This window comes from Rutilus rutilus, assembly GCF_951802725.1.
Source record: "Rutilus rutilus genome assembly, chromosome: 4".
NCBI lineage: Eukaryota > Metazoa > Chordata > Actinopteri > Cypriniformes > Leuciscidae > Rutilus > Rutilus rutilus.
This window is the reverse complement of record NC_140212.1, coordinates 23,622,325-23,632,585: the sequence shown is the minus strand read 5'-3', so window position 1 is coordinate 23,632,585 and position 10,261 is coordinate 23,622,325. Positions and strand designations below refer to the sequence as shown.

General features: G+C 37.8%; 2 long non-coding RNA genes across 2 annotated transcripts in view; both read right to left on the bottom strand.

Moving 5' to 3' along the window:
- Window positions 1-350: 350 nt before the first annotated feature.
- On the bottom strand, window positions 351-1,265 carry LOC311289380. The gene is made up of 3 exons (XR_014627113.1): window positions 1,157-1,265; window positions 589-663; window positions 351-491 (listed from the first exon to the last, which is right to left on the bottom strand). It is a non-coding gene; the product is annotated as an uncharacterized lncRNA (long non-coding RNA).
- Window positions 1,266-2,853: 1,588 nt separating this feature from the next.
- Window positions 2,854-10,261, bottom strand: part of LOC311289379 — a 28,516-nt gene continuing 21,108 nt past the window's right edge. Inside the window, exon 3 of the long non-coding RNA XR_014627112.1 lies at window positions 2,854-4,897. This is a non-coding gene — a long non-coding RNA (uncharacterized lncRNA). The remainder of the gene's footprint in view (window positions 4,898-10,261) is intronic.

The window sequence follows — 10,261 nt, the reverse complement described above, 5'->3', positions numbered from 1 at the left end:
AATCTGAGGCAATAAGGGCAGGTGGAGTGATGGAGGGTCTCATAAGGGCAGGTGGAGTGATGGAGGGACTCATAAGGGCAGGTGGAGTGATGGAGGGTCTCATAAGGGCAGGTGGAGTGATGGAGGGACTCATAAGGGCAGGTGGAGTGATGGAGGGTCTCATAAGGGCAGGTGGAGTGATGGAGGGACTCGTAAGGGCTGGTGGAGTGATGGAGGGACTCGTAAGGGCTGGTCTCGTAAGGGCAGGTGGAGTGATGGAGGGACTCATGGCACCATCTCCAGGATTCAGCTCTGGGCTCTTCATCCTCAGCACTCACACCAGCCTGCTGACATTTCAGATTCTACAAAATGCACAAACATAACACAAAAGCAGTCATTTTAACCACACAATGTCATATGATTTCATTATTTAGAAGACAAAACCACTTTTTTTCACAAATGCCGCCATCATCTTCCCTTGCAGGTCCTGCTCCACCACAGAAGATCTGCAGCTAATGCACAGAAATCAAGAATCAGAAAAGTGCTGTAATAGCTCTGTTTGAAATTACAATAATTAGTTATTGTTATTAATTTCTGTGGTATACTCACTCAAAGCCTTTGATGGCAGCATTCAGCTTCATGAGCCACTCTCCACCGGATAAAAACACATCTGTTCATCTGACCCTGTAACATCCAGACAAGATTCACATTACCGCTGTGATTTATGAGCTTGTTTTAACTTTTTATCCAACATAAATGTTCCTCAATTTATCAACAGTACTAATGGACAAATAAAATAGATAACTTATGTTTAGTTACTATATAGATTTGTTCTACATAATAGCACACACATTCATCACTCAGATGTATATTTCATGTTGTGATGTGCTCTTCTGCAATACTTACTGAAGATTTTCCTGTCAGAAGTAAATAGACATTTAAAATAAGCATCTTTAAGATGTATATGGTTTATGTAAATCCACTTTAGAGACGTAACTTACGTGTCCTTACTGGAGCTCCCCTGTTAGCTAACGTTATACATAATAAAACGTGTTTTTACAGCAAAATCACAACTATACTACACTGTGTAACGTCTTTACACCTTCAACAATTCAACAGTTTACTCTACAGTAGTTCAACACATGCAATTTTAACACAAGGACCCGTGTTTACTCACATTTGAAAGCACCCGCGTCGCTGATCTCTGCGATGTTTGATAATGACGTATCCTCTCACGTGGCCTCCTGGGATAGAAAAGTATTCATCTTCGAGCTCTTCAAAATCTGGGTTGAAGCAGTAAGCCATCCGGGAACTTCTCGCCTACTCTTTTATGAGTACTGAGGTTTCGGACATACTACTCCGTTCATGTACTGTTTTCCCATACTATATAGTAGGAAAGTAGGAATGTTCGGACGCACTATAAGTATATGTACGCCCGAATCTCGCGATAATTAGTACGTCACTCTGGTAATTCTCGCCTACTCTTTTATGGATACTAAGGATTCGGACATACTTATTCGCTCGCCTACTGCTTTTTCCATACTATATAGTAGGGAAGTATGCGGTTTCGGACGCAGCCACTGTCTTAATAAGTGAGTTGAGGGAGTCATTCATTCAACCGATTTGATCAAACGGCTGATTCATTCGGGAAAGAAGCAAGTGGTTTTTCATTGAATCATTAAATTGATTCGTTCAAAACGAGGATTCTATTTTTTAAAAATCATCGCTGTCTGTTGCATTGAGACTCTGCTATGGCTTCATTTTGAAATTCTCATCAGTGAAATAAAGGGAAAACAAACAATATTGACAATATTGTTTATAAAATGTAACTCACAATGTTAATTTATTGTTAATTTAACTGTTATATAAAATAAAAGTCACATTTGCAATTGTGCACGGAAAACAGCACTCTTGCTGATGTGATATTGTAGGCCTATGATAACAACATAATATGATATAAATATGAGACAAAAACTCATTGGGGAACATACCTATAACCGTACACATCACACAGTGAAAGCACGAGAGACAAAAGCGATGTCAGCTTGCAGTGCCTCCTACATCGTTAAAACAATGATTATAATATCATAATAGACAATACACGTCGCACACCACTACGCACATAAAAAATGAACTTAGAATTTAACTGACATTTACCAACTTGCTTCTCCTTCTCTCCTCCTGTTTCGCGTGCAGGAGACAGACGTAACGCTGCCGCGAATGTGATGCGCAATGTCACGTGAACAAGCAAATCCACAAAGAAAGAAGAATAAATAAAAAAGTACGCTAATTAGATGGTTCTAATTTGGAAAACATTTAGATATGTCTAAGTCAAATTGCCATCGAAAATTTAAGACAAAATTTAAGTAAAAATAAGTTATTTTAAGTAAAAATAATTTTATGGCCTTAAATTTTAAAAATCTAATTTAAGACTTTTTAAGGATCCGCGGACACCCTGTTTTATTGTGGCCAGCCTAAGGCACACCTGTGCAATATTTGAAAGAAATAGGCCTTTTGTGTACATAGAAAAAGTCTTAGATTTTTGAGTTCAGCTCAATAAAACTGGGGGCAAAAACAAAAGTGTTGCGTTTATAATTTTGTTCAGTGTATATCTTTAGACTTTTTTTCAAAGGACACCTAAATGTACGTTTAAAAAGTGTATTGTGTAAATACACTGACTTGACTAACTGAATAAACTAGAAATACCTAGAATCATTAGTGTAACAGTCTCAGTAGTGATACACCGGGGGCTGGAATAAGCTCTCAGATTTAATCAGATGTACCCCAAACAGCAGCCATATTCAAGACCAGATTGGCAACATACCTTTACCTGTGTATTCTTAAAAAAATAAATGCAGTAAAATGTTCATAATTCCTTTAATTCCTTAATAATTAATTCCTTTTATTTTAATTTTAATTTACATTGTGGCATTTTCCAGCAAGACGGAAATGTTTTTAATATTTTGATTCCAAGGTATTAGACTAAATCAAATACATGAGAGATGCATCCAAACAATTGAATTTAGAGTCAGTCTTCCACAATCACTCAATATTGGAAGCTATAGCATAGGAGATGGTCAGGCATTCATATGTAAACAAAAATTATTTTTTAAAAGCCTCAGAAAATCATATTTGCCGCACATTTATCTGCGGCGTGACCGTAGCTTTGATCTCACACAGATACGCATTTTCTGGTGACATTTTAAATTGCCGAGCCATTTAAAACTCTTTCCACACAAGGAACACAAATACGGTCTCACATCTGCATGACTTTTGAGGTGTATCTGTAAGTGTGATGGCAAAATAAACATTTTATTACACTGTTCACAATTAAATGGCCTTCCCTCAGAGTGAATAAGCAGGTGATTATTGAAATTGCTCCTTTTTCTAAACCTCTTACCACATTCAGAACACTGTAGTTTCGTTCCTTCAGAGTGAATACACAGGTGATTTTTTAAATTGCTCCTTTTTCTAAACCACTTGCCACACTCAGAACACATCAGTTTCTTTCCAGAATGAATTAGTGAATGACGTTTCAGATCTTTTTGATATGTGAAACTCTTCTTGCACTGAAGACATCTAAAAGGCTTCTCTCCAGTGTGAACTCTCATGTGAACTTCAAGGTTTCCTTTAAATGTGAAACTCTTTCCACACTGAGGGCAGATGAAAGGCTTCTCTCCAGTGTGAATTCTCATGTGACTCTTAAGGTTGCCTTTAAATCTGAAACTCTTTCCACAATGCTGGCAAGTGAAAGGCTGCTCCCCTGTGTGAATTATTGCATGCCTCTTAAGGTTTTGTCTGTCTGGGAAACTCTTTCCACACTGATGACATTTAAAACGGTTCTTTTTTGAATGAATCTTTAGGTGGTAATCAAGGGATTCTTTGCGTGTGAAAGATTTTCCACACTCAACGCATTTGAATGGTTTCTCTCCAGAGTGAACTCTCATGTGAGTCTTAAGATTTCCTTTTTGTGAGCAGCTCTTCCCACACAGTTTGCAGGTGTATGGGTTCTCTCCAGTGTGACTTCTCAAATGGGCTTTAAAGGTTGCTTTATATTTGAAACTCTTTCCGCACTGAGAGCAATTGTAAGGCTTCTCTCCAGTGTGAATTCTCATGTGAGTCTTAAAACTTTCGTTAAATCTGAAAGTCTTTCCACAGTGATGACATGTGTAAGGCGTCTCTCCAGTGTGAATTCTCATGTGAACCTTAAGGCCTACTTTAAATCTAAATCTCTTTTCACAATGTTGGCATTTGAAAATCTTCTCTTTAGAGTGAATGATTACATGCTTGTTAAGGTATGTAATGTCTGAGAATCTCCTTCCACACTCATGACATTTAAAACAGTCCTCTCTTGAGTGAACTCTCATGTGGTAACAAAGGGTTTCCTTGCGTCTGAAACTTTTTCCACACTGATCACATGTGAACGGCTTTACTCCAGTGTGAATGTGCATATGACATTTAAGGCTTAAGCTCCACGTAAAGCTATTTCCACACAGTTTGCAGATGTAAGGCTTCACTCCAGTATGAATTCTCATGTGCCTGGTAAGGTTTGATTTTTGGGCAAAACTTTTTCCACACTGTTGGCAGGTAAAAGGCTTCTCTCCAGTATGAACTCTCACGTGGCTTTTAAGGTGTGTGTTTCTAGGGAAATCTTTTCCACAGTATTTGCAGGTATAAGGCTTCTCTCCTTTGTGAATTCTGATGTGGACTTTAAGGTCTTCCTGTTGATTGAAACTCTTATCACACCTAAAGCATGTGAAACAACTGTTAGGGTCAGTCTTTGGCTCTCTTTTTTGTGTAGAAATATTTTCGGTCTGCACTGAATTTCCGGCAGTCATGAAATCATGATGTTTCTCATACTGATCTTTCTCTTTCATTTCATTCAGTACTTCACTCTCCTCTTTCAGTGGAATCAGGTCTAAGGTGAAAAGAGACAAAAACCTCAGTTTAATGGCATAAAGCAACAGAAACAACATGAAAAGGCATTTCCTGTAAATCCAAAGCCTCTTTTCAATATATTTAACAAAATATTTTCTTCATTTTCAGGATTTGTTCTAAAATAAAGTGTTCAAGCTTGTATAGAAAAAAAATAAGAACGTTTTCTACAAAGCAGGGTTGACATATGCTTTATTACATTCTTCTTAAAGTTGACATGAAATCAAAATTGACCCTATTTACTTGGTTAGCGCATATTACTAGTCTTGTGGGTGAACAATTAATCCGTGTAAGTTAATACACAGAAAAAAATTGTTTGCCGTGGTAATCTTTAATCAAAATCTGAAAAGTTATTTCCGGTCTGGAATGGCGTTCCTTTTCTGATGACGTCAGTTTGACGGCTTGGGTTGAAATCGCTTAACCACTCCCCTCAAACCGTTAATCTGCTATGAGCAGAGATGGAGAGGAGGAGTGCTAAAGTAAAACCCTGCCCTCTGTTCATTATTCCGTTTCACTTAGAAATGCGTCACAACACTGGAGAAAAGTCGTTTGCAACTTCCGGTTCATGGGGACTTTAATCCTGGTCCTGGAGACCCACCACTCTGGGCTGTGTTTTTCAAAAGCATCATGAGCCAAGTTGATCGTAGAGACTATTGGTGGCAATTATTCTATAATCTACTTAAACCTACAATGCTTTTGAGAAAAACAGCCCTGCTCATTCTGCATTTTGTCCCTCTTATCTGACGCACCCAGTTAAATTCATGGAAAGCCCTCCTAATGAGGTGATGATCTGATTCAGTAAAGTTCAGTGAGTAAGGGAGTATGCAGAGGGAAAAAAAATCTGTCTGGCTCATGGTGAAAATCAAGATTTAAAGGGTTACTTCAGGATTTAGCATTAAGCTTTGTATTAGTAGAAAACCTGTAGTATTTTAGAATTACCATGCTTTCCACCCTCATATCCCCCTGAGACAAGAGATTTATGTATTTTTTGTCTGGAAAAAATCCTCCGATGACGCAAAAATCGTCATTTTGCGTCATCGGAGGATTTTCTGGCCAGAGGCTAAAGACTACAGCCAGTAGATGGCGTTGTTCCGCATGTTTTCAGCCCGCCCATACAGGGTGGGATCTCACTCAGTCAGAATGTACACAGTGTCAGCCGTCTTTCTTTGGAAGCTAAGCTAGCAGGCTCTTGTTCTGTGGAGAAAGCTGAATAGTAGGAGAAAGCTGAGTAAGTAACCATCCTCCTTTTCCCGGACTTGTCCGGCGGGCGAGATCGTTCAAAATGTCCGGGATTCAGCTTTTGCTTTCTGCGGTCGCTATTCCTTGTTTACATGCACACCTTTTGTTTCAATCTAACTGAATTCATTCCGATTGGTGAATTTGAATGTAGTGTTTACATGAACGCTAAACAAGTGATCGGTTGGTGTGCGTTTTACCATTGCTAAGAAAAATTCCCGCTCCTCCGTGAGAGATGGGAGACCCGGCGCGTCTCAGTAATCATGCCACCGGCCTCGCGCTGTTCTCCCGCGGCCGTCAGCCTCGTCCTGCTCGCCACAGTAAACATGATGAATGGCGACTGTAGAACGCAAAAGCCGAATCCCGGACATTTTGGGCTATCTCTAAATCCCTCGCAAACTCATCACGTAGGCTAGCTTTGTTGTTTTAAACTGCGCTCCCTTACCGGTAGGCGTGGCCTCCTAAGGCAGCGAAGCAAGTGCATACTGGGAGTTGTTGTCTTTCATCCACATAAGCCAAAAATACATTTTCTGGCTTTTCTCAGTCTAGAAAGCTCCAAATTCAAAAATGTCTTCACATTTCTTCTACTTAAATGACCTATTTTAAATACACATTCATCTTCCCAGAGGTGAAGTATCCCTTTAAAATGTTGTTTATATGTCTATGTGGCATTTTTTATATGCTTTAAGACAAACCATGTGAAAATTCAGAAGTATTTTCTCCTCAAAACTGCAGTGAAAAAAAAAAAAAGTCTCAAAAACCCAGTTTCAAATCGCTGGTATTTCTGACGTTAACCCTCTGGGGTCTGAGGTGTTTTTGGGGTCCTTGAGATGTTCTGACATGCCCTGACATTTGTGCTTTTTTCAGTTGCTTATAAACATAGTAATGGCAAAAAAAAATTACACACTATTTAGCACAAACAGGGCTACCATAATATGTGAGCAACAAGAATGTACATGTCTGCATTTTTGAGAGAATAATGTTTATGCGTGGTTATTGAAAAAACTAAAAACTAAAGTTTCTGAAATAAGACCACAAAACACACACTAAATATGTGCCAATAAGACTTTTGTCTAATGGATGTCATCGCCTAGTGTTTTTTCTTCAAAATTATGTGAAAATCACCCTGCCTAATCCTTCACATAACACAATACATTGATTTGAATTTTGCAAAGCACTTTCTGTTTGGAAAGGCCATATGCGGAGTGGGCGTCACAGATCATGCATATGTAGTGGTTCACACCTGAGGACCGCATACTTAATGAGCCATTCATTCAGGTGAGTCACTGAGCCACAAGAATGCAAGAGCAACAGTTGGAAGCATCTCAATTCTTTTTTATTTTTCCACATATTGTGCTTGCAATTTGGCCTATAATATCCAAGGAAAACATGTAATTGTGCCGTTAATTCTCATACTGTATTTTCAGTTTTGGAATATTTATCCTCTCCCCAAATTTGTCACTAATAAAACACAATAAAAATTATTTAAAGAAAAGGCTTATATTTACCTTTTAATAGTTTGTTTACATCTACCTTGTAAATATTTAAATAAACAACAATTCAAGTGTAATCTTTCTTTGTACAAACTAAAGTATACATTTTATCATACATATTTCAAAGTTAAGGATTTGATTGATTATTTGATTATTTTTGACAAAAAAATTGGCAAATAAAAGCTTATTTGAGGTGGCAGATATTTTACAGTAAAAATGTATAATCTATCCAAAACTAATCAACGAAATGTTGTCTTTCATATGTCTGTAACATAGGTCTTTCATTTTTATTATAAGGAATATAAATGCTAATTTGCAGTTTAATACGTTGCTTATACAAATATATATATGTGCATACACACACACACATATACATGTGTATATATTTATACACAAAAATAAATTTTATTTATATTTTTTATATACATTTTTTTTTCCACAAATTGTGCTTGTAAATTGTATAATATCCAAGGTAAACATGTCTAGTAATTGTGCAGTAAATTCTCATACTGTATTTTCAGTTTTGGAATATTTATCCTCTCCCCAAATTTGTTACTAATAAAACACAATAAAAATTATTTAAAGAAAAAAAAATTATATTTACCTTTTAATAGTTTGTTTACATCTACCTTTTGAGGGACATTTTCCCTTATTATTATTATTCCTCACAGCGCTGCGAGACGGTGTAAACAAGTAATGATCTGAATAAACTTGTTTTCTTGAGCTGATATGGGGCCCGAGAAAACACAGCCCCTCACAGGTTTGCGCCGTGGATTCCCGCGAGTCAGACGCGGATACTGTGTTTGTTTTAGGCTCGCGCAGTCTTCACTCGGACGCGCGCTTCAATCCGTTGTGGAGACTCTCTTTTCGTTCCAGTGAAATTACAAAACAAAATACACACACACACATGTCTCTGCCTGATATACAACCACTGATAAACATAATCTGATTTGAAAAAAAAAAAAAAAAAACTATGAGTGCAGACTCGAACTCAGAACCTCTGACACGCTAGGCAAATGTTCTACCACTAGACCACTTGAGTTCACGTATTTACTCACGTGAAAACTCGGTGTTTACTCGGCGTGATCAATTCACTCTTGAACATGCTGCCGTTCGTCTGAGTTACAATCTTCCTCATCATTCATGATGATCTCCAGTTCAAGCACCTTATGTTGTGATTGCTAGCCTATTTACTAGGTATTATTATGTATTAAATCCAGGAAATTTGTTAATGAAAATAATATTAAAATTAAGATACAATTAAAACAAAACGAAATTCGTTTTAAAGAATGGATTTGTGCTTTCTGTTTTGAAGTCTCTGTGAAAGTTTGAAAGTCTTTTAGTGCTGCTTCAGAGCGCTCGCGTCCATAATGGAGAACTGTCACGTAATATTGTTTTTTCCTCATAAATGCGAACATGTGTCAACTAATGCAAGTAAATTTAAAAAGACTTACCCGAAATATTATCCACGGCTGGATCAAGTCGCTCAACGTTCGTCGCTCAAAATACAAACGTTCGTCGTCAGAGTCCTGCTCTTCTTCTGAGCAAAATTTGACCTCGTGTCATCTTCCAACAGCACAGGAAAGTGAATAAATGAAACTTGCTGGTTTTAAGGCATTTCAGGGGGCGTTTACCTTATTTTGCATAGATCACCTCAGCTCATTATCTTATGAATAGCGCGCTCTGCGAGTGGGTGTGAACTCATTACCGATAATTAGGTGAGACGGGAGAAACTGTACTTCTCTTTAGTTTCTTACAGATTACATTGCAGGAGAATATTTGTTTTGAATGTGAATTGTTTTATTTAAAAGTAGAAATTTAAAGCTTTCTTTAGACGCATGTTTCATGGTTGTGTGATAAGTATTAGCTGAGTTTCAGTTCATTTTCCAGACTTGTTTCAAAAAGATTTTTGCGGAGACAGAGTGAGCTGAAAGCGCACCCTGTTTATTTTATTTATTTAAAAATAAAAACAAGGTTTTGATGTTAATGTGAGTGTACACAAAAAAAGAAGACCCTCTATAGTTTATAATCATGTATTTATTTTATTAATATGACCGTAAATGACGGACTTTTTTAAGTTTATGTTGCTTCTATGTGAAAAAAATCCAGCAAAACGCGGGGGCGCGTTTGCCGACCTCAGAGGGTTAATAACTACCTTGTAATCAATCACATAACCGTGCGGGCAGGCTTCAGCATTTCAGTAAAACCGAACTAGCAGTTGAGTCTCGAGAGAAGCCAGGTTAGCCCGGTATGTTTTTTTGTTGATATGAAAAATCGGGTATATTTAGCAATATAGCGGGTGTATGATATAACAATGTTATGATGAACTATATTCTGAGAGAGTCTAGGTTTGGCGGTTGTCAGGAGAACGGTACTTGCCTGACTGCATTGTGTCAAGTGCAAAATTTGGTGGAGGGGAGATTATGGTGTGGGTTTGTTTTTCAGGGGTTGGGTCGGGCACCCTTAGTTCCAATGAAAGGAACTCTTAATGCTTCAGCATACCAAGACATTTTGGACAATTTCATGCTCCCAACTTTGTGGGAATAGTTTGGGAATGACCCCTTCCTGTTCCAACATGACTGTGCACCAGTGTACAAAGTAAGGTGTAAAGTAAAGTG